The sequence below is a fragment of the Myotis brandtii genome, unplaced genomic scaffold, assembly GCF_000412655.1.
Source record: "Myotis brandtii unplaced genomic scaffold, ASM41265v1 scaffold1214, whole genome shotgun sequence".
Taxonomy (NCBI): domain Eukaryota; kingdom Metazoa; phylum Chordata; class Mammalia; order Chiroptera; family Vespertilionidae; genus Myotis; species Myotis brandtii.
Window position 1 is genome coordinate 463,716 of NW_005354231.1, and position 25,717 is coordinate 489,432.

General features: G+C 40.3%; 1 long non-coding RNA gene across 2 annotated transcripts in view; it reads left to right on the forward strand.

Annotated features, from left to right (window-relative positions):
* Window positions 1-6: 6 nt before the first annotated feature.
* The window catches only part of LOC106724733, a 50,221-nt gene continuing 24,510 nt past the window's right edge, over window positions 7-25,717 (forward strand). For both annotated transcript variants that reach the window (XR_001360573.1, XR_001360572.1), the window contains exons 1-2: window positions 7-330; window positions 10,346-10,450. This is a non-coding gene — a long non-coding RNA (uncharacterized LOC106724733). The remainder of the gene's footprint in view (window positions 331-10,345; window positions 10,451-25,717) is intronic.

The following is a 25,717-nucleotide window of genomic DNA, read 5'->3' on the forward strand; positions in this document are numbered from 1 at the left end:
GGGTGGACGCGAGCGGGACCGGGAGGACCCGTCTGGGTGGGAACCAGCCCGGAGCGACTCCGAGCGCGGGCAGCACCGGGGCACGGTGTGTGGACGTTGCCATGCCAATGCTCGGTGTTTGTTGCTTCTGGTTATTTTAGGACCAAAGGATAAGAAAGTTACTTGGGAGAGAGGGAGCTGCTTGGATGGCCGCGAGCCCTTCCCTGTTTATGCAGGAAGCGGGTTAATCTTTCACACACACACACACACACACATACACACGCACCAGCTGAATCTGTGCCAGGTGGACTTTCAAAATCCTCACTGCGAACTCTGCAGCCCCGAAACAAGGTGATGTTTGTCTCGTGGGTTTCAGGTGTCGGCTCGGCGTTCCGCGGGGGGACTGGGAGGACGCCCGGGCACTTGATAGGCTGCGGCCCTTTCGCAGGGAGCGCTGGAGCCCAGCAAAGCCGAGTCGAGTCGGAGCGGCCGGGGTTAAGCCACCGCCCTGACCCGGTGCCACCCGCCCGTCGGGAGCGGCCCTGGAGGGGCTGGGAGGCCCTCTCGCTGCCCGGTCCTCGGCCCACCGAAGACCCGGTGCCCGGGCCCAGGGTTCCCCTCCTGGCTTTCGCGCTGTTACCAGGCGTGCGACCCGTTTTCCAGACGTTAGGATGAACTATCCATCGCGAAACTGCTCTCCGTGGAGTCACTTCGAAATGAGCAAGCGCTAGCTCTGACTTGTCTTTTTTTTTTTTTTTCCCCCCATACTTGAAAGTTATTGGGAAATTTCAAAATAGAGTGCTTTCACATCGAGAAGGTTTTGGAGTCTAGCTTAACCAGGTTACACCAAGTGGGTAAATGTGTTTACACTTTAAAGCTCACCCAAGAGAATGCCTGGTTTGTGAAAAGGCGCAAGATGGTGACGGCAGAGGAGATGCCCGAGGGGGTCTTTGGTGAAGAAGAGATCAGCCAGGACCCTCCCCCGGGAATTTAATGTTAACTGGTGGGATAGGCCTGCGCAGGCCCCTTCCTTCACCTAAGCCTTTCTCATATGTGGGTACTCCTCCTGGTTAAGGATCTTTGGTTATTTGTCCTCTTCGAAGAGTTCTGCCAAGAGAGAAAGAGCCCTCATTTTGAAATTGAGTCCTTGTGGCCAGTCGCCAGGATGCGGAAGGCGCTCAGTCCCAGGTGTAAGAGGCTTGTTCAGCCTGGGGTCTCCTTCATTCTTCCTGGGCAGCGATTTCTGTACCTGGTTCTGTGAAGTGATGCCCCTTTGAGATCTTGTCCTATTGGCCATTTCTGACATATGTCTACATAAAATCCTGTGGTTGGGGTACTTGAATGTTAAAGCCTAAGACATCATTCCCTGTGAGATGTGAATAAATGTTATTTTTGTTTCTCCCTTCTCTATTTTTAAGGGGAACCCTAGAATTGGGCAGGTCAGCACTTACTCAGCATATCCCCTCCTGTAGGTCTCATTGACCTTGGTGGCATCATGGAGGTCAGTGTTCATGGAGACAAACAGGTTTTGGTTTCCTTCAGGTGATAGACATATGGGAAAGCGACTTGAGACATGCGTATCTTGATATTTTTTAAAATAATTTTTATTGGGCATGTATCGTGATCATTACCAAAAAGAATTCATTGACCTCTTTTGGGGAATACATTTACATTTCTACTTTACATTAAAAATGTCACTCCATTTCTTTTTTCAAGTTTTCTAGTATTGCTGTACATGCTACCACAGATAGACAGCTGGTTTGGGGGTTACATTTTTAGAACTTGGGAAATGGGGAGAAGGCAGTAATGCTGGGATGAAGTTGTCCTGTGAAAACAGCTGTGCTCACTTTAAGAAATTTGATATTTACAAATATAAGATTACACAACAAATTAAATAGTGGTTAGTTATGTTATTATATGAGAAGTCCATATTTTACAAAAAAGGGCTGACTAAAAGGTGCCATCAAATAATTAATGCTTTTTTAATGCTACTTATAAAAGGCGTTTTGTTTTATGAAAAATCAGTTGGCATACAACAATTTAGCAACAGATTTTTGGCATAATGCAAGATTTATCAGTGCGTTCCTTGAATTGGCTCTTTCCCAAAAATGTTTGGGGATAAAATTAGTGTTTATGGGCTTCTTAAATGCAAAGTTGTGCTACTTATGTGCTCCTTATTAATGTTTTACCCGAATGGGAAAATTGTCATGTGATTTGTGCTTTACCATTTAAGGAATACATTGAAACCTAATTAAAATGCCAGAATTTTATGGTCAGGTTTGTCTGGAACCCCATCCAAGGTAGTTTAGTTACTGAGGTATCAAAAGCACCTTGTTACAAGATATTCTCACTAGGACGGTGGTCCTGCAGCACAGCCCAACAAGTGGCTACAGCACATTTAAAATAAATAGATTTGGTCTAAAGTCCACATGTAGAGAAAACCATTACCTTGAATTTTTCTCTAGGTGCAAATTATTCTCCAGAATTAAAGGCTCGATTTTCCTAAGGTGCAGTTCTATTTAGTCACTTGTGAAAAATTCTATTTTGATAAAAGAACAACTACATACTCTTTAAACTTTCAAGGGAGTTTTTTTTTTGTTTGTTTTTTTTTTAGTGCAGTCGGGTTTATTTGGAATCACAGGATTTATAGGATAAGAACTAAGTGTGCAGGTATATTAGTGTTCAGGTATCTTTTGAGAGCTTTTTAATAGTTTTTGTTTTGTTTCATTCATTAGACAAAATAATTTTTTTCATGTTGACTATGGGTTGAGAGCCCAAATTTAGGTTAATGGGTACAGTTTTATTCCTCTTAGCATAATTGAATATTACAAAAATGTAGGGAACAGTTTGAATGATGCCACTGATTTTTTAGTACCGGCTCTTAGTTCCACTATTGGACAAATGAGTAAAAATGAAGATGGAAAATGTGATATTAAAATAAGTTTGTTTGTTTTTTTAAACCCCAAGCGACTATCTCAAAGGATTGCTAACTTTAGAGCATGGCAAGGTAAATAAGTTCATTACTGAGATTTATCATTAATGAGGATATGTTATTTTAAAAATTTTCAAGTACGTGCAAAAAAAAAAAGTAGACTGCATTTAAAAAATATTTGTGCCAAAATCTGTGAGAAAAGAGGTAATGATTTAGAAATTTTAATTAGAATTTAAGGCTGATTTATGTTCTCAATTTCATTATTTAACCCAGTGTCACTTTTTAAATGTCACTTAATTTTTCTGTTCCCAGTTTTTTCTGTAAAATGTAGTCAGCAGCGCAACATGCTTTATGTAAATTGGGTTTTGAAGTAATATTTGCTAGACTTATTAAGCATAAAATATTACCTAGTACTAATATGTATGTGTAAATCCACCAAGTGGGATTTTAGACCTTGTAATCTGCAGAAATTTGGGCAAAAGTTTTAAAAATAAGAAAGGCTGAGTTCAGAATTTTGGTTACAGATGACACTGTAAATTGCATTTCGCTCATTCTGAAAGGATTTTCTTTCACTGTTACATATTTATCTTTTCCATATTCCAGCCATGCTAGTTTTTAGTGTTGGGTCATCTTATCTGTAGCATCAGTAGAACATTCAGAATGATAGAAACTCCTCTTTGTTTTTCCCCAACTGTCTCATCTGGGAGATTGTTTGAATTTCAGTTATTGAATGTGATTTAATTAGAAATATTTTAAATAGAAAGGTTATTGCAACTTTCACAAGCTAGAGGAAAATATAAATTTATCTTAAATTTATGAACATTTTTGTATATGTGGACAATTAGACACAGTATGTATAATTTAAAAATCCTATCAGCATTTGTTTTAAGTTAACTGTATTTGACATGTTGTTAAAATCAACACAGTAATTGTATAGTTTCTTAAAAAATATATATTCATGGAATATATTTCCGAAACTCGCCCTTACCTTAGAGCAGCGGTCGCCAACCTTTCGGTCCGTAGACCACTAGTTGGTGACCGCTGCTCCAAAGGTTTCCTTAAACCAGTGGTCATCAACCTTTCGGGCCTCACGAACCACCCATTGGCGACCACTGCCTTAGAGTATGCCCAGAAATGATCCACTGAATGCTAAGTTTTGGACTGAGTTTATGATATCATATGGGAATGGTATTTTCCTAACAATGATGTTTATATTGTTTCTTTTAAAGTAACATTTCTTAAACATGTTTATACGTGAATATATTATACATATTGATCAAATGATGTACTGAAGGATTAAATTTATATCCTCTGCTTCTCTCGCCTCTTCCTCCTTTCAGTAATTGTCAGTAGTTGGCCTTCAGCCACATATTGTAAGATAACTTTTAATGCATGATAGGGTGGTTGTTGGTTGTTTTTTCCGTGTTTTATCTGATGGAGAAAAATGAGATTGTTCTGTAGCTCTTAATATGTGTTAAGCATTGTTTTGAGAATTTGTTTTAAGTTAATCTATTTATAACGGGGATGACAATTTAAAATTTATTGAGACTTTTTAAGTGATTTTGTTCCCTGAAAATGTTAGTGCAAAGAACAGGGGAGGATAAAGGCAGAAGGAAGGATGGTAGGGATTGTATAAAGTAAATCAAATTGTTTTATGTAAAACAATACATCATTAAATACCTTTTCTCTAGGATTGTGACCTTGCTTTTTTATTAGTACTTCTCACTGTGAAGAGTCAAGAGTAGTAAATTGTCAGGTAAGACATGCATGTCTTGACTCAGTTTTACATGTTCCTGCTGGGAACAGATTAGATGGCCACGAGAAAGAAGCAGTTTCACAGTGACAATCATTCTCAGCGATCACATTTAGAACTCCTAATTTTATAAGGTGAGAGAACAGGTGCTCAAACGACAGGTGGGGAAGGATTTTCACATACAAAATTATTGTAAGGAAATTCAAGTACATCAGTCTTGAAAAGTATTACAATTATTAGTTACAATCATTTACATATATAAAAAGCTAATGTGACCGTTCGACCGTTAGCTATGATGCGCACTGACCACCAGGGGGCAGATGCTCAACACACAGGCATGGAAACATGGAACAGACTGAAGACTTTCAGAGGGAAAGTGGGGGGAGGGTGGGAAGAGATTAACCAAAGATCTTACATGCATACTAGAGGCCCAGTGCATGGATTCGTGCACCAGTGGGGTCTCTCAGCCTGGCCTGTGCACTCTCACAATCCAGGACCCCTCGAGGGATGTGGGATTGCTGGTTTTGGCCTGATCCCCACAGGCCAGGCCAAGGGACCCCACCGGTGCACCTGCGGGAATTGGGCTGAAACCGCCTCTGACATCCCCTGAGGGGTCCCAGATTGCGAGAGGGTGCAGGCCAGGCCGAGGGACCCCACCAGTGCACGAATCCGTGTACTGTCCTCTAGTATAGTCTATATTTTCCAACACTGTATGAGTTTTGAATAATCTGTGGCCATTATGTCTAACTATAAATTCTGACTTGTAGATTAGAAAGTGTGGTCACTTAAATTATAATTGAACTCAAGAGTGCAAAAGCTGATAATCTTTATCTTTCTTTTTCTGTACTGTAACTTTTTGTCATTAATTTTGAAGGCCTCATACTATCTCCTTAGTTACGTCTAGTTCTGTAATTGAATATAAACTACGAGAATGAATCCTTATACCTGAGAAGTTAGAATCACATTGGGAGAGGCATGAAGTATATAGAACATGATTGGGAAGATGTAATGACTTCTTTCTAAAGCACTGAATTGAAACTTAGGTAAGAATTGAAACTTAGGTAAAGACTTAGTAGAATTGAAACTTAGGTAAAGGCTTCTGGAGGAAGTCAAGCAGGCTCATTCCAATTTCAACCAGTGCAGTTAACATGATCAGTGTTAAGTATGGAAGTGTGCATAATATTTCATTTGAGTGCAGGGTTCTGTTGTTGAAAATAAAGTGTGATAGCCACTATCATTAGCACATTTGATCTCATCACTGTCCCTCTTAAATCCTTGCAATGGTTGGGTCTTTTTATTATGACTTCTAAGACACTTATTTATCTAGCTCCAGCTTCATCTTCATCTCACATCACTGTTTCCCTGGCTTACCTTGTACACCTTGCATTCTGGTTCAATTTAAATTGCTTGTTATTCCCTAAGAGGAAAATGTTACATCTCCATGCCTTTGCACATGGAACTGCTGTCATTCTTGCCATGTTAGGTGGAACTCTGTTCCCTTGGAACCTTGGTCATAGCTCCCTAAAAGCACTTACTTTCATTGTTTTGTAACTGTGGCCTCCCTTGAGAGCAGAGACCATCTAATTTATCTTTGTATCCATACTACTTGGTGTTTGTTAAGTATTCAAAGGTCTGTTGAATAATTGCGTTTAGAATTTGAGAAGTAGTAGAATTACGTTAATGCACACTCATGTGAGTAAAACATCCCAGATCTTGCCAGTGCAAAGTATTTATAGTGACATAGTGTCGCATACTTATGCTTTATAAAAAGGCTCCCACTTACACATATGAAGAATAATAAAGCCAAAATATATATTACATAGAAAGATTAGATTAGATTAGTTGTGCTATTGGCTTAAATGAAGTGATGTATTGGATTCAGTCATCTGATCTTAAAAGTTGTGAAAGCATCTATAATAATAAAAGTGTAATATGCTAATTAGACCAGACAGCTGAACGTCCTTCCAGATGTCCTTCCAGATGAAGCTGTGGTGGCGGGGGCCAAGGCAGAAGCAGTTAGGGGAGATCAGGCAGGCAGGCAGGCAGGCAAATGGTTAGGGGTGGTCAGGCAGGCAGGCGAGCGGTTAGGAGCCAGCCGTCCCAGATTGTGAGAGGGATGTCCGACTGCCGGTTTAGGCCCAATCCCCAGTCGGACATCCCCTGAGGGGCCCAGATTGCGAGAGGGTGCCGGCCGGGCTGAGGGATGCATGCACACACACACACCCATGCGTGAATTTCATGCACCGGGCCTCTAGTTTTAATAGTAATTCTGTACAGTCTTGATTGCCGATAAACATTTTTCTTCATATATGATTAAAGCTAATAAACTCAAAAAAGGCCTTCAAATATCAAAGTATGGATTTTAGTGATAACTACCCATAGAGGTTAAAGAATGGGTCCTGAAGCAGTCCTGCCTGAATTCATATCCCTTTCCCACCTGCCCATAGCTGTGTGATCCTGTGCAAGTTACTTAACCATGCTGTCCCTCTCTTTTCTGACCTGTGAAATGAGGATGTTGATCATACTATTTTAAATGGCTGTGGTGAAGGGTATACATGAGTTAATGTATGTTGAGCACTTAAGTATGCCCAACACACAGAAAACATTCAGTATATGTTATCTATAATTAGTTTCTAGTGGCTTCTTAAACAAATAAATGTTTATTGTGCATCATTTCCATCTATTAAAAAGAGTTGCTTTAATACACAAGTATCTAATTTAAAAGAAATTTAACATTTTAGTTAGTTATATTTTCAAACTGGCAACTATTTTATCTATTTACTGACTCATTCTCCCACCTCCCAGTGGAATGTAGACTGTTTTTGTCAGAGGGGTTGACATGGGAGATTTGAAACTATGTTCTCCTGATCCTGCCGCAGAGCATTGTGTTCCCATGACCTGTGCAATTCTTGGTAGTGCCCACAAGAGAGGAGAGATAAATAACAGGCTAGGCATCCAGTGACAAGTTCAACAAGCCTTAACCTGTACCAAATATGTCCTAAACTCGCATGCTCCCTTGCAGAGGATAGGTGTTCAGCTTTTTTTTTTTTTTTTTTACATTTTCGTTTACTTTTTTAGCTTGGAAGAATAGATGTTTAAAAATCTGAATGTACATTCATTCCAAAAAGGCACATACAAATTTACTTTAAAAGTCAATGAACCTTTTTTTTAAGTTCATATTTTATCTATGTACCTACAGTGAGGGCAATAAGTAGGGTGTTAGTAATTTATGTTAGTACAGTGAAATCCTGTTAAATATGTTCATTTAGGATGCAGAGAAAAATTTAAGTGAAGAAGAAATTTGTATCCCAAGATATTTTGCAAAGAGTAGCTATAATAAGAAATGAAACACACATAATACTCAGTGTGTCTTTATGGCCTGCTATGGCTTTCTCGTGTGTAACAATCCCTATATAATAAAAGCCTAATTTGCAAATCGACCAAACGGTGGAATAACTGGTTGCTGTGATGCACACTGACCACCAGGAGGCTGACGCTCAACACAGGAGCTGCCCCCAGCCCACAGAGGGAGGTGACCAATGGCAGGGGGCGGAGCCAGCCAAGGCGGGTGCCAGTGCCGCCCCCCCCCCCCCTCCATCGCCCTGCTGGTCACCCCACAGATCGGCCCTGATTGCCTGCCAGGCCTAGAGACCCTACCTGTACACAGATTTCATGCACCGAGCCTCTAGTTAAAATATAATGAGAAATTAGTGCATAACTTTAAACTATTTTAGTAAAGGAAGAAATTTTGAAAAACACTTTTGAGTTTACTATACTAATTGAGTGATTTTAACATGAGGGGTTGGGATATAAAGATAAGTCAGGTGTTATCTTTATACACTACTTATCACCTACTGGGGAGACCAGAGTGTGCAGACAATGTGTGGGGAAATGGAAGCTGGAAATGGGGGGAAAGTGCTAGATTTTGAATAGAGTAAGGAAACAATAAGACAGTAGCAAGGGATCATTTTTAAATGCCAGTGGCATGTGTGTAATAGTCTCCCATGGGAAAATTGAATACTTACTCAAGTTGATCGATACACTAGGAATTGTTGTCTTGTAATTACAACACTAGCTTAGTATTAGCAAATTTTTGCTTGATTGCCATTGTAGGAACTTGTAAAATATTTTTTTTGCACCTCCTTGGAAATTACAGGAGTTAGGTCATACCAGGAAAAACAACGTGCAGAATTCTGTTTTGACTAAGCCTATTTCCTCTGTGCAAACCAAGACACTGTGGCTGTATTTAATGTTATCTAGCTGGAAATTTCATTTCCCTTCCCCAGCATGCCTTTCGGTGCCTGTTAAGCCAAACAACTCCTTGTTTTACTTTTTACTTCAGTTCTTGTTTCTTGTTGTTATTATTAGTATTACTATTTAATCAGAAAAGAGAAATACTGTTTGGACATTTTCAAATGCCTCAAAAAATGCTCAGTTACATGCAGGAGTAAGTTAGAGTTGTTCCACCTATATTCATCTCTATCATGTTGTCATCCACCCTTCTTGTTTTAGAATGTTTCCAGTTAGAAATAACTTCCCTTTGAGCTAGATCTGTTTCCCTAACTTTCACTTCCTGGTCTTTGGCAATCTGGAACTATGTATGTGACAGTCTTCTTACAAACAGTAACCCTTAAAGTATCTGAGAATGACTGTTAAATCCTACTTAAGTCTTTTTGATGTGCTAAGGGGGAAAAGCCCTAATTCTCAAACCATATGCACATGACATAGTATTCAAACCTTTCTCCATCCACATCGCTAAACTCAGGACAAAGTCTGTTTGTCACTATACCTCTTAAGGCATGGCGGCCAGAGCTGAACTGACTACTTCCGATGTGGCTGGACAATTGCTGAAGACAATGAAGCTATTAACTGGATACTGTGCTTCTATTAATGCAGCCTGAAATCTGCATTAACATTTTCTGGCAGCCACATTACCCTTTGATCATATTGAGCGTATGGTCAACTAAAACCTTCTTGTTTTTTTCCTGTGAACTGCTCTAAGTCTAATCTTTCTTATTCTTGCCAGTTGATGCTTTAAAAGTAAATGCCAGATATTATGTATTGCATTATATAAAAGTTGAAATGAATTTACCTTTATCAAATTTCACCCTATTGGACTATGTATCTGAAGATAACAGCTAAAGCACAGTTTTCATGGGGCTTTCACAAATATTTTTATTTAATCTTTGCAACAACTATCCAAGAGTCAGAAGAGAAAAATTACTTTCCACTAAGTCAGGAATTGGCAGACATAACACTTCATCCCAGGCTTGTGATTCCAGGTCCCATGCTCATCTCATTACTGCGCACCGTGTAAGCATTCAGCTTGTCCTTTGCTGTGTGGCCAGCACCCTGTGGCTGGTACATCCAGTGAACAAGACAGAGTACAGTCCCTGTCCTTCCGTGTTGATGGCCTGGGATATAAATAATTACCTCCAGGCACTGAGCACGTTCTGTTGGGAGGCTCTGGTAAAATGTAGTATTGTTCAAAATGTTTGTGCCTCTCGACCAGGGTCCTCTCTGCAGGAGGACTATATTTCCCACTCTGTTGACACCAGGTTTGGACACTTGGTTTTCCTTGACCAGTGAAAATGTTAGAGGAAGTGACATGTCAGGCATTTGAGCAGATGTTTTAAACTCCGTTTCATGGTTCTGCTGGTCGTCTTTTCTTTCTCTCATAGAACCAGCATGCTTTGGCTAGGGCCCGTCCCAGGACGATGGAGCCTTCAGACTGGGTCCCAGGATGTTGGAGCCTCGCTGAAGCTGATTCACAGTAGACGTTTTATGTAAGTGAGAAACAAATGCTTGTGTCGTAGGCACTGTGATATTAGAGCCATTCGTTACCATGGAGTTATGTAGCCCAAGCAAAGTGTATTCTGACAATATTGCAGGTGCTCTAGGAAGATCAATAAGACTTGTGCTCAAGGAGCTTGCAGTCCAGTTATTGGTAGTTGATGAAGAAGCAAGTATCTATATGAAAAGGTCTTTGAATTTGAGGATCTTTCCTGACCTTTACCTTACCCCTAGGCTGAATTTGTTGGTATGTTTTAAATCCTGGGTCTGTGGTCCAGCTACTTACTGTCACAACTTATCTCCAAAATTTGATAAGCATGTTTTCTATGTCCTTTTGTGAAGCAAATGTTTAAGAGAAGGGGCTTCTACAGTATAGCCATCAGAAACTTTCTTCATAAATCTATTAATCAGCACTTACTAGGTAACCTAAGAATCTGTCTAGTTGAATTATTTTGCCAACATATCTAGAAAAATATTATGTGATCCTAGGTTCCATGTGAATTTTATTTGTGAGCATTCAAATTTCTCATTGCCATAGCTGTGCCATACCCCTCACTCACTCTGCAGGGGGTTTTAGAGACAAACCCCAGGGGAGGATTCTGTGAGAAATTCCCTTACCTGAGAAGCTGAGGAGTACATGGCCAAGGTTCAGGGGTGCTCTTGAAACCTGTGAAATAATTACATGTAAATCTTTATGTAAATACACATTGTTCTGGGCCATAACTTTCATCAAATTACCAAAGGGAATTGTGAGTCTCCTGGAAGCGTATATCCCTGCTATAGACCGAGACTAGAATACACTGGAGAGCACACATGTTTAGGGACAGGTGGGCCAGAAAGTTCTAGAGTTTTGCATGGATTCTGCATCCATTCTCATGGCCCTTCTTTCTCATTCCTTAGAAATTACCAAATTTGCAGATGCATTTAATGTCTTAGAATGTGATTTTTCTTGATCTATAAATATGAATTAAAAGCAATTCCTTCTTTTTGCTCTCTCTTTCCTATCTCAAGCTTCAATTTCTCTTTATCCCTTTAATCCTTATTTACCCTTCCCAGATTAAAGATTTTTTTTCTTGTTTAAAAAAAGGTGACTCAAAAAGGAGTGAAATAGTTTTAGGTTATCTTTGGCAATTGATCCTAAGTAAGGCTTTATTTATTTCTGCTGAAAAGGCATTTTTAAGTCTGGACATTTTTCCTTAACACTTCCGATGAAAAGAAATTTTTTTTAATCCTCACCTGAGGATATTTTTTCCACTGCTTTTTAGAGAGAGTGGAAGTGGGGGCTGGGGAGAGAATTATTGATGTGAGAGAGAGACAGCTATTGGTTGCCTCCTGCACGCATCCTGGGGAACGAATCTGCAACCCAGGTATGTGCCCTTGACTGGGAATTAAAACCACGACCCTTTGGTGCACAGATTGACACACTAACCATTGAGCCCACTGGCCAGGGCTCAACTTTTTAAAAACAACTGTATTGAGATATAATTATTATACTTAAACTGCACATATTGAAAATGTACAATTTTATGAACTTTGACATATGTTTATACACATAAAACCATCACCATAGTCAAGATACTGAATGTATCTATGACCCCCAAAAGTTTTCTAGTCTCTTGGTACTCCCCTACCTCCCTGTATTCCCCAGGCAACCACTATTTGTTTTCTTTACATTAGTTGGCATGTCCTGGGTACATTATGCAGTCATTTTTAGCCTAGCTTCTTTTCATCCAGGATGATTATTTTGAGATTTAGCCATTTTGTAGTGTGTGCCAATCATTTCTTTTTATTGCTAAGTGGTTTTCCATTTTGCAGACATGCTGTAGTTTGTATATTCTTTCACCTCTTGATAGACATTGGGTTGTTTCTAGTGTTTGGCGTTTAGAAATAAAACTGCTGTTGCCCAGCTAGTGTGACTCAGTGGTTGAGCATTGATTGACCCAGGAACCAAGAGATCACCAGTTAGATTCCCAGTCAGGGCACATGCCCAGGTTGCAGGTTCAGTCTCCATTAGGGGGCATGCAGGAGGCAGCTGATGGATGTTATTTCTCTCTCATGGATGTTTCTATTTCTTTCTCCCTTCCTCTCTCTTTAAAAATCAATAAAAAAAATATTTTTAGAAAGAAAGCTGCTGTGAACATCCATGTACTAGTATATGCCTATGTATGGACATATGCCCTCATTTATCTTGGGTAAATTCCTAGGAGTGGAATGGTTGAATCATATGGTAGGGGTGAGTGTGTGTGTGTGTGTGTGTGTGTGTGTGTGTGTGTAAGAGAGAGATTTTTAAGAAATTGACTCACATGATTGGAGGAGCTGGCAAATTCAAAATCCACACAGGACTGGCCAGCAGGCTAGAACCTCAGACGAGAGTTGATGTTGCAGTCCTGAGTCTAAAATCTATAGGGTAGGTCAGCAGGCTGGAAACTCAGGTAGGATTTCTGTTCCTGTCTTGACACAGAATTCCTTCTTCCCCAGAAACCTCAGGGTTATTTTTTGTTCTGAAAGCTTCAACTGATTGGATGTGGCCCACCCACAATACGGAGGGAAATCAGTGTCAACTGATTGTGAATGTTAATTACATTACATCTACACAATACTTCCACAGCAACACCTAGACTCGTGTTTGACCAAATATCTGGGCACAAAGCCTAGCCAAATTGATGCTTAAAATGTAACTGTCACGATGCCTAAACATTCTTAAGTCCAGTTTCTGGTTGTTGCTACTTCACTAGTTTTTGTTTTTAATTGTAGCCTTCTTTTCACTGGTCTTAAACAGATGAAACAGGCTTTTCATTCTGGGTTAGCATCACCTTCCATCTTTTCAGTCATATCCTTTAAAAATGTGAATTATTTCAGACACTTCCTAATGTCATTACTTAACCTCTTTTCTTGTTTATTGGAACCAGCTGACAGAATTGGCAGTTTCATTTTAGAATCTGTCATACCTCATTTGAGTCATCTTTTTATTTTTTTCTTCTTCTTCATAGGGTTATAGCAGTTCTTAAGTATTTTAGAAGTTTAAAATGTAGGTGGATTTAGAGTCTAGAACCTAGGTAATTATCAGAGTGGAGGTGCTGATACCCAAAAAGGAAACCGAAAGTTTGGGAGTAAAGCCCTAGCCAGGTGGTTTGGGTGGAGCTTCATCCAATACACCAAAAGTTGTTTGTTCCACCATGTCTCAGACATGGTAAGCACTAGATGCGTGTTAATTGTTCCTATTATTCATGTGTACGTATAATACATTTTAAGTGGCTGGTTTTACTGGTGAAGTTTTCATAGAGAATTTGGCATTTGAACTGGACCTTGAAGGATAAGCAAGATTTATAAATTGAAAATAGGAAAATCTATGTGAACAAAGTTGCAAAGAGGAGGTAAAGAATCTTCTTCTCTCGCCCTCCTCCCCCCACCATTTATCACATACTGTCTGTGCAATGGGAGGCAACCGATTGATGTTTCTCTCTCCCTCTCTCTAAAATTAATAAACATGATCCTTTGTGCAACCATTAAAAAAAAAACTATACAAAGAAATACAGTAAAATTAATAAACATATCCTCAGGTGAGGGGAAAAAATAGAAAGTTTGGGTGTAAAGATACAAGTTCATATTTTCGGCATCACCTTTATGCCATTCTCTTTCTTTGATCAAGTCATTAACTTTTTTGAGCCTCCATTCTTAATGTGTAAAATGAAGCCATCACAAAGTTAAGTGAGGAAAGCTAAGCAAGGTTGCTGCTCTCATAAAGCTTCTGTCCCTGTCCCAGTGGGTTGACAGGAGAGGCAAACAGTAAGTAAAGGAACAAACAAACTACGTAATTTCAGTCATGATAAGAGCTGTGAAGAACATCAGAGAAGGAGATGTACCCGCCCGCCCCGATAAAGCTCTTCCCTGGGTAGGCAGGGAAGACTGCTTTGAGGAGGTAACCTTTGAGTGGACCCCAGAAGGATAGGAAGGAACCAGGCATGTGAAGATCTGTGTGACAAGTTGGCAGAGAGAAGCCTGGAGATGGCAGAGGATGGCAGGGGAGTCAGAGGGCCAGCTCGTGCAGTGTCTCACAGGCACTGTGAGGACTGGGTGTCATTCTAAGTGCCAAGGGGAGCGATTGCAGGGTTTCAGGAAGGGCCATGGCACGATCATTAGATGGAAATGTTGCCGTGGGCCTTTGGAAATACGAACCTAGCTCTGAGACATCAGCAACCTACATACTTGAGTATCACTTGGATTTCTAGTTGCCCAACTTATATTAGCGTAAACTATTTATTTTCCCAGATATATAAATCCTAGACATACTTGATCAAAGCCAAGTCTGGGTTGTGTAAAACAAATACTATTTTATTTTATCTTTTACATTTTGTTAAAACTTGTTATGCACTTACATGTATTTTCAAAAATAATGTTCTGTGGATTGTTTTTTATATGTGGCAGTTGACTAGCATAGCAGTAAAGAACACAACTTTGGTTTCAGGTTTATTGACCACATAGAAGCACTCAGCAAGCATTGACATGTCTTTATTACTAGAATACAGTGCCATCTTACAGTCATGGAGTTATTGAGATGAAAGGACTTTAAGAATTATTTAGTCTTAACTTCTTCCTTTTATAGAAGAAACAACTTAGATCCAAAGAGGTTAAATGGCTCACATTATATAAACACTAGAGGCCCGATGCACAAAAATTCGTGCAAGAGTAGGCCTTCCTTCCCCCGGCTGCCAGCACCGGCTTCCCTCCGGCCCCGGCTTCGTCCAGAAGGACGTCCGGTCTAATTAGCATATTACCCATTTATTATTATAGATAAAAAAATAAAAATAAAATGAGACTCCCAGTCATAGGATGAAAGGTTCTTGAGACAGAATATGGAACCAAGGAAAAGACAGTGACATCAGTTTGCTTACTGTGTGCTGCCTTCCTTGTTGCTCGTACGGTATTTTACACTTATCCCTTAACTAAAGCTGTTGGGATGATTAGACAGCCCCTCCCTTAGTGTGGAAACAGAAGTCAACAAACAGTTGCCACATACGTTAAATGCCCTGATAGAGGCAAGCTCAGTGTGTTGTGGAAGGACGCGATGGGTGTGTCTGTGAGGTGCTCCAGGTTCAGGGTCTGTTTACTTTCAGAGTCCGAGGTGCTTGGGCCCTTATTTTGGTGAAATGTACATTATACTGCCTCAGCTCTTGGCCTTCCCTGTGCTATTTTGCACCACCTCTGCCCCCCCCCCCCCAGCCCTGGACCAAATGTGGGTGAATTTGAAGTCCCTACATTGGACTGTATCTTACAGCCCCTGTCTGACCAGTAAAACTTGTCCTGGCAGCCCTCTCTGTTCCTGCCACCTGGGAGCCCTGAGGCCTCAGTGTGGACCCACGGCCAATGATAAGGCTCCTTGATGTCAGATTGGCTTGTTTTAAATAGAATTACATTTAGAGACTAATTTAAGAATAGTTGATGTAGATTTTATTTGAAAAATTCTTAAAGTAGGAATGATTCTTTTTTTCTTTATTTTGGCTCATTTGCCATATATGTTTTTGAGGGTGGCCATTCCTAAGAAAACTAGTACATGGAGTTCACTATTGATGTGCTAACACTTTCTGAATCTTAAAATAAGGAACCAAAATACATTCAGACTACAAGTAGGTAAAGTAGCACTGCTATAATTATGGAGAAACAGTAGTTTCTTTCTAAGCCTTCCTCTTTTAAGAGCTTATAATTTTCTTTATAACCTAAACATTATCCCTTGGATAGGTATGTTTTATTCTTGCTCTTGATTCTGTATTATAAAGTTTGGTTAAAAAAATGAAGATATTAACTTTATGTCTTCCACACAAAGAATGTTCATATTTGTATTTTTTTGGGGGGGGGGGGGTAAGACTCAATTCCATACCCCTAAGCCTGCCTTAGTTTGAAAAGTAATATATTTTTCTACAAGGAGTATCTTTGACAATGTGTGTGTGTCTAATATCAAAACCCGCAAGTATGGCATACACTGTCTAGAATACTGGATGCTCAGTTCCTAGTGACTGTATTATATTTGCACAGAGTATTAGATGGCAGCTTGTTTTGGCAGTCTAATGTAGTGGGTGATCGGGCATTCTCCATCTCTTGGGTCACATGAGGATAAAATGATCCATCTCCCAGGCCTGATGAGGAAGGAACTAGAATTTGAGAAGTATTTTTTATGAAGAGTGAATAAGCTGTCCGTAATGAATGATTTTAGCATGCATAGAAAACATCATCAGCTGTACTAAATATAACACTGTCATCTCTGGGAAGGTCTCTGCAGTAATTACCCATCCTTCTCAGCTGACAGCGGAGGCATGTAGCACAGGTGAGAGCAGGTGTGGGAGAGCCAGGCCGCGGGACTCAGAGCCAAGTCCACCAGCCACTCTGTGGCCCTGGGCAGACTGCTTTCTGTCTTGCGCCCTTCATTACAAAAAAGAGGATAGTAATGAGTCCCCCCCTCACAGGGCTGTCATGAGGATTAGATGAGTTAACATACGTGACACACTTAGAACACTGTCTCAGACATGGTAAGCACTAGATGCGTGTTAATTGTTCCTATTATTCATGTGTACGTATAATACATTTTAAGTGGCTGGTTTTACTGGTGAAGTTTTCATAGAGAATTTGGCATTTGAACTGGACCTTGAAGGATAAGCAAGATTTATAAATTGAAAATAGGAAAATCTATGTGAACAAAGTTGCAAAGAGGAGGTAAAGAATCTTCTTCTCTCGCCCTCCTCCCCCCACCATTTATCACATACTGTCTGTGCACCTAACACCAGCTCAGCATTTGACAAGCATTACAGTATCTTCCTCAGTCCTCACAATAATCCTACAAGGTGAGCATTTACATTCTCATGTCACAGAGGAGGCACAGAAAAGTCAAGTCACTTTCCCAAAGTCACAAAGTTAAATGTTGGCCTAGTTCTGTCTACTGTAAAGCTCAGGTTCCCACTTACTATCTAGTACTGCCCTCAAAAATGTTGCCTATCAGAAAATGATTCCAAACATTTCAAAGGGTGACTGTCATGGTTGGAGTTCTAAACGTTAATTGAATTATGCTATTAAGGATGCTGCAGTCACTTGGTCGCAGGGAGAGACTCTGGACACTGATGCTGGTCATTTCGGAAGGTCGAAGAGACAAGCGCTTGCCAGTGCCTGTTGGATGTGTCCTTGTCATTCTAGCTGGATGGACATACTTGTTTTTTCTGGATTGAGAATGACAGTATTTCGGTTGTGAGGTGTTTATTATTTTTTTAGTAGAAATTGCGCACTTTCCCCAGTGGCATCCTGGCTGGCTGACTGGGACTTCCGTGCTTTTCACACTTGCAGTGACTAGAATTGACTGCTATTCAAGCCCCTTTTTCGTTCCCTACCTCAGAGGAATGTCCACCTCTGCTTCCCAGTTTCCAACATTTAGGTGTTCACGTTTGTGAGGTTTGATTGGAATATAATTAGGATGTTCCTAATTCTGCTGCCGTTTATTCCATCTTGTAGCTACTTTGTCGCACTTTTATTTTTTTTTTTAACTTTAAGGGCATGTTATTGGGACTGGCGAGGCCCAGAAATCGGGATTTTAAAAAGATTCCCAGGTGATTCTAATGTGCAGCCAAGGTTGAGAACTACTGGCCTAGATGGATCAGTGGTTATAAGAACTTCATGTGTATCAGAATCACCTGGAAGGCTTGTTAGACACTGCTGGGTCTTGTCCCCTAATTCCTGACCCGGAAGTCTGGGGGCGAGCCTGAGAATTGCTCTCTGAGTTTCCTGGGTGGTGCTGATGCTGCTGGTTCGGGGCCACACTTTGAGAACCACTGGCTTAGATCAAGCCGTGTGTCCTGGGAGTGTACGATGATGCTTTATTCTGATTTGTGCAGAAAGAGACCTGCTTCTGCCTCACAAGCCTAAGCCTTTACTACCCGAAAGGGCATTTGTGTGTCTGATCTGTGATCATGCAGCACAGTAGAGATGACAGACACGGGGAAACGGTTACAAAAGGTCTAATTCAAGAGTCATTTATGTATACATTTTGATAAGTTTCTTAGGCAAACTTTTCTTTGATAATTAATTTGAGTCTCTCATAGAGCATTCGAAATGAATAATTGTTTCCAGAGATGAAATATTTATTACTATAACAGTAAAGATTTACACTGCGTGCAGTGGGGATAGCAGTTCCCACCTTGCCTGCTTCTCAGAGTGTCACTGAAATCCGTCTGAAAGGGTGGGCTGCTCTGCAGGCATAAGATGTGGTGACGACGACTGGGTGCACTTTACTCCCCCTCCTCGGTGCTTTCCCCTCCATCATCTCATTGATTGTTTTCAGGGATTTTCGGAATTTGGGGAGGTAGGTGGGACTGTATTACTATTAATTATATAATTATTCCCTGTGACTTTTGTCACAGCCTCACATACTTCAATTTGCCAGGTTTATTTGTCCTCAGAGGTAGTCACCACCAGGTAGGTGGTTCCTGGGTAGTGGCTCATCATCCTTAATGGCGTAGCTTGGTCAGACCATGTCTCTAGTGTGTACCTTCTCCCTCATTCATAAAGTAGAATTAGCACCTCCCCTGCTAATGGTCTAACGTGAGAAACCGTCTGAAAACACCGTGAAGCCTTTTTACAGACGGCAGTTAGTAATAGTAAGGAGGCCTCAGACAACAGGAAGCATGCTCTTTCCATCAGTCCTAAGCAGTGTGTGTGTGTGTGTGTGAGAGAGAGAGAGAGAGAGACTTTTTTTCCGAAATGAATTGAGTTTACTGATTCAGATATTATTTTCTTTCCCTTTTGTGTCTCTGTTGTTTCTTCTACGGAGGGTGTATAGAGAATGGTAAGTTTTATTGAATGGGTTGGAATCATGAATGGAATGTCTTTTAGGGTATCTATGTTGTTTTTGTTTTTTCTTTTAATGTGGGCATTTTCTGCTCCATTACCTGTTTTCCACTGACTTGTGAATTCTTGCCTTCAGCCAAGTTTTTCCCTGTCACGACTATGTATCCCTGCTGCTACTCCTTGAGCCAACCCTTCCAGCTACCCTGCCTGTTTCAGAGTTCAGGGTAAAAATTGTGGCATCCCGTTTTTGAGAGGTTGCCTAGGCACCACTGAATTTCAGCAAAATTAATAGCTTTCTTTAGTGGCTGCAAAATCTAGGACAATTGAGAATTACCTGATTTTGAGTTTGTTTTTTTCCAACATGTTTATCTTATATTATTACAAAATATTTCTTGTTAACTATTTTCTTATGTGTTCTAGTAAAATTTCCTAAACTCAATAAAACTTCCTTATTGTAGTACTATTAGGGGATAATGTCTTCATTTTGGGTTGTCTATTAAAAGAGGTGTATTTAGGTATCTAGTTGTTTGTAACATTGTACTTAAGAGATGTGAAGTATGGCAGAATCAGGCAAAATGCGGTGTGGCATCTGTTATATGTGGATCCTCATAAACTGCCTGGGCAGGTGGAGTTGACGAACATTCTAGTTTCTGCACAGTAGCACTGTTCCAGCCAGCACTTCAAGAATGATTCATTTCTGTCTGGATAGATTACATGTATGTAATGTACAGTTTGCCTGTCTTTATAAAAATTTGTAAACAGAAAAAGTGCTAACACTAGTAGTAAGAAGGGTAACTCAATATGCAATATGTTTGTGACAAAGAAAGAAATCATTAAGCATGCCAAAAATGGTCAATCTTTAGCCTCAGCTACAACCTCATTAGATTTCACCTGTATTTGATTATGAATAAAAGAACAAAATTAACATTTATGAACTATAGATTACATATTATAGTTGAAGATTATATCTAGAATATATCAATAATTATAGAAGGTATTTTATAATTGATTTTCTTGTAACATAATTATTCACTCTGTACATGTAATTTTCAGCTATCTTTAAGAATACACTGTGTACAAATGTACAGCATTTGACACAGTTCCCAAACAACCCTGAAGAAAAGATTCTATATATTATGTATGTGAGTAAATATCATAACTGAGGTAAAAATTTCTGTCTTCTGATCAACCTTTAAAAAAAATTGAACTGAGAACAGAGAGGGAGAAAGTTGTAATTACTGGTTCATTGCAACTTAATATGCAGCATCCTAATTAGTTAAGCATCATGTACCGTCCTAGGCATGAAATAGCTTTTTTTTTTCCCTAATTTAAATCTGGAAATTTTCCATTGTAGAACAGCTTGACTAGTCTTTGTTGTAAATAGCCACTGGACTTTTAAAGTATTTGTCTTCAGAAACAATGAAGGTCATCTTGTGTCCATAGAGACCACATGCACTTTCCTCATTACTTCCAGCATTATTTCTATAATGGGTAGTTATTTACGACATTTAAACACAAAAAGAATTTTTAAAAGTAACCTTTAAATATCATCACAGGGTAAATAGCGGTGACTGAAATCCCTTACTCCATGGTTTCTCAAAAAAAATTGATATTAGAAAATTAGTACTCTTTCAAAAGTTTGTCTTGGTGTTTTTGGTAGTTATCCTGTAGGGGTGTGTGTGTGTGTGTGTGTGTGTGAGAGAGCCTCTTTCAAAAGTTTGTCTATTGGTGTTTTTGGTAGTTATCCTGTAGGGGGGTGTGTGTGTGTGTGTGTGTGTGTGTGTGTGAGAGAGAGAGAGAGAGAGAGAGAGACAGAGAGAGAGAGAGAGGAGAGAGAGATAGATGCATGCTTGTGTGTGTATGTATATATGTTTATTTCTTGGAAATCACTGTGATTTAACTATTTTATAATTTTTTTTTAAGAAACAGTAAATTTACATGTTTTAGATTAAAGTACATCTTGGTTTCGATGGAATGCAGGTTTACTGTATTTAGCCTAGTCTTTCTGTCTTTCAGGAACCTGGTGTGGGAAACAAAATGGTTTCAGTGTATCACTTTATAAACAAAGCCAAGGTCATGAGTTTAGTCCTCTTCTTATCTACTTTGCTTTATTTCCATGCACTGTATGTCCCTAACCTAACTCAGCGGGGGAAAAACATTAGACTGCTTCTCAGTGTAGACCCACTGCCAGTGCACCGCTCTACTAGCAAGCTGAGCTGGGAGACTTTTGTTCATGAAAGGAGTCACTTTTAATAACATGAGGGCAGCAGGCACAAAGTGAGGCTTTGGGGGCAGATGTATGGTCACTAATCATTAGGGTTGTCATTCTAGTGTGTTTATTATTTTGAATCTCTAGATTTAGGGAGAAAAGAGCTCATTTTTGCATATAATAAATAGAAAAAAACGTATCTTCATGTGGGATAATTGGGTAATACTTTAGTGCATACTTGCCAAGATAAATGCATAATGCATATTATCTTTCTTAATTAAATTATTGAGGGAAAATTACGATTGATGAACCACTTACTGTCTTGACAATTAATATCATTGACTTACCATTTTTATTCCAAGATGTCACAGAAGCCATTCAGCACTGAAGAACCTGAAAATCACTAGATGAAGATGGTGACTGGCAGCGTTTGCTTCTTTTCCTTCTGTGAGTTTGTTGTTCAGAAAGTCTGTGGTTGTAAACATCCCCGACTGGAAGCTGTAAGACAGAACTAAGCTTTCAGTCAGATGTTTGCTACTACCAGCTTTTCACAGACATCGTTTTGGTATAATTATGCCGAGAAGTGGAATTGGGAGGCTATGAAATGTGTGGGAGCCACTAGAGACCTTTAGATCCCTCATTGACTGCTCTGGGCGAGTGCATGTGTTCTGAGAAGTCAGTGTTGGGTGCTGTCCTGACAACGGGATATCCTGTTGCAGATGCTAGCTGAACTTCCCAGACTTCACATCCTGCTGCTGGGCCTCAGAGAATTCCCCCGCCACACACTATGGGTTATTTCTGGTTTTGCCCTATCAGTGGACTTTTAATTCTCTATTTCTTTTTCTAATAGGCTGCAGTTTAACCTCTGACAGTTCCGGACACTGCTTCCTCCTTAAGAAATTCTGTGTGAGTTCTGGAGAATAAATTTACCATCACCATCCAGCAGCATACCGCCTAGAAGTTTCAGTTTTCTCTGTAGGGAAGAGATGTGTGTGTAGACTTTGTCTCCCTCCTCTCAACCCCCTCCACACACACACACACACACACACACACCTCTCCAGCTTCTTGTTCTGCTCACCCTGAATGATGTCACAGCTTCTAATCAGAACTCTTCTCCAGAAAATTATAAGACTTCAAAGCACTGAGCCTATTTACAATATTTACCATTGGTTATATTTTACTTCATCTATTAAGTATATTTTCCTAAGTAATTTCAGGGTGTAGCTTGCCTTTTCCTCAGTAGAGTATGAATGCCTCTGGGCAGGTGTACAGTGTCTTTTTTTTTTTTTTTAATCATTATTGTTAAAGAGTATTATAGTTGTCCCTCTTATTTTCCCCCCCATTGCCCCCTCCACCCAGTTCCTGCCCTGCCCCAGGTCTTCACCACCCTATGTCCATAGGTAATGCATATAAGATGTTTGGTTAATCTCTTCCCACCCCCGAACCCCCCTTTCCTCTGAGATTTGTCAGCCTGTTCCATGTTTCCATGCTTCTTTATTCATCAGTCTTGTTGTAGTTGAGCCTTGATTAGTGTCACTGGCAGGAATTGGCCTCCAGGCCAATTGGCTTTGAGGGCCAGCTGTGTCTACAATGAAAGAGCTGCTATGCAGGAGATACCTCTATAGAGCAGGACTTGCTTCAGTGGGGCTTTGGTGCTCACTGAGTCTCCCCTTTGAGTGTGTCACTTGTGGATTTGTAGAGTTGTAATCTGGTATGGTCTGAAGCTGTCCACCGGTCACTGGCTATGGGGCCTACCAGGAGGTGCAAAGTCAGCCACTGCCTGGGGCCACCCAGCAGGAGCTACAGAGAGATCTGCAGGCGGCTGCTATTTGTATTGAGGTAGGAAGCGCCCAGGCAAGGCCGAGCTATGAGGCAAGGCAGGCTGGTGCTAGTGCCTGAGCCTTTTATTGATAGGTTTGGGGCACACTGACTTCAGCTGCTGCTTGTTTAAGAGATTTTAGCAAAGTCTGAAGCCTGAGCCAGAACAGGCCATTCATATGGAAAAGCAGTTGCAAACAGTTTGGGTGGGGCTGCAAATTGGATGGGGTAGGGTTATGGCTGTCAGTCAGTTCTGCAATGAGAGAGGTCCCAGCATAGAAACAATGACCCCTTCAAGCATCCCTGTCTTGGAGAAAACCGCCCTGAGTTCCTGCCCTGATGCCAGTCAGTCCATTTCCTCCCTGTATGTCCCTGGGTTCCCCCAAAGCCACTGCCCAGTGCTGGAACTCAGAGGAATTGGGACCATAAGTTCATGTGTGGGCCCTTTAAGAGGGACACCTGGGACTCCAGCAGCCTCCATGTCACTCAGCCACAATTCCCACTGGTTTTTACAGCCCGAAGTTATGGGAACTTATCTTCCTAGCTCTGAAAGTCTGGGCTGAGGGACTGGGTTGTGGCTGGGACCTCCTGCTTCTCATGGGAGGCCTTGGAAATATCCTTCCTGATTACATAAATGCCACACATGGGTGTTGGACCAGCCTGTTCCGTGCCTTCGCCCCTCCTACCAGTCTCAATGCGCTTTCTTCCTTCTCTAGTTGTAGGACATCCATTTAGCCAGATTTCAGGTGGTTCCGAATGATAGTTCTGTATTTTAGCTGTAATTTTGATGTGGTTGTGGGAGGCAGAGAGTGCTGGCGCTTACCAGTGCCACCATCTTGGTTCTCTCTACTGTGTCTCTTTTTGTGTTTCTCCACAGAGCTGACTAACAGGGCTTTTCTCATAGATGACATTCAGTGTGGATGAGTGGATAATGTATAATTTTATAATAGCTTTTTTCCTGAGTTTAAAAAATGTTTCATTTCTATTTCTCTTTCAGACACTGGGAAACATTTCTGTTCTAATTTTTTGCCTCATTAAAGAATTGGTATTTTTATAATTTATTATTAAATTACTAAACATCAGTCTGTTTTAGGTTCAGTGCATAATTAAGCCAAAAGGTAGTTCTTGCTAATCTAATTTTACACGCATCTCTTCCTTGATTAGATTACAAGCTTTTTTGAGGGCATGGGCATAAGTAGAGCACCTTGCATATAGAGGACTCTGATAACAACTTAATTGTATTATAGGAGTGTCTACTATTTCCTTGTGTTCTTTATCCAAGCAAGCAAATGGCAGTTTGGGTCATAATGCAGCTACTCTAAATGCCTGTGCTACAGCATTGGCTTTTAAATGCTCCTTTGTTAGAGTGGTAGTTTATAATACTTTGTCAGAGCGGATGGAAAGAGGGTAGTTAGTTGCTTCAGACACAGGTAGTTTTGCAAATTGTAAGTATAATCTTCATGCCTGCTGATTAGCATGTATCAAGCATCCCTTCCTACTGAACTCTTAATAAAGCAGATTTACTGTATTTTCTGTGACTGTGTTTTGGCACACTGGCAGCCTTAGATTCCAGATAGGAATGGATGGAGCCATTTTTGAAAGCCCAAGAAATGGTCCCTGGCAAAGGTAGAAAGAATTCTCTGGTTATAGGATTAATTTGTTAGATCAAGTGACATTGTTTATTTCCAATGAAAAAGTTACATAGCTGTGAAATTCAACAAGATGGAAAGAAACTGCCTCGTTTAATAATTTGCATAGCTGAATTTGAAAGGTAGCCCAAATCTAAGCTAAAAATGGGGTAGGTATTCTGCATAAAGCTGTTATGCTCTGCCAGATAGGCAGTTATCCTTGGATGCTGTGGGATTACTGGAACGTGCATTATGTCACATTTGTTCCGTGTTATTCTGCCCTAATGAGGTGGATTGGAGACCATGTTGGCTTTGATTCTGGGTGCCCTTGCTCCACTGCTGGAGTGCAGCCTTGCAGTCATTTGTAGATGGCTTCTGTATGCATTGATTTTGAAGATTCACAGACTTCGCATTGGCTTGCAAATTTAGCAATTGATTATTTCAAATGAATGCCTTAAAATGTTAGATCTCAGTATTTGCCAGTGAGCCTGCAGCAGCTGGTTTCCCCACCCTTTGTTAGTGTTTGAGGAGAAGTGTGACAGGTCATAAAAAGCTCAGAAAGTTTTACTATCTATGGAGATTTTTTTAAACCTAATATTAAAAGTAAATTATTTTTAGTTACTGACCATCATTCTGAAGATGACAGGTTTTTTTCCTTAATATTTGCTTTGAGATAACTTAGGGATTACTTTTTTAAAGAAAACAACGACAAAAGTGTGTCTTCAAATTCATTTCCAATTAGATATGCTTGTGTACAGATATTCGTGGTTAAGATTACATTA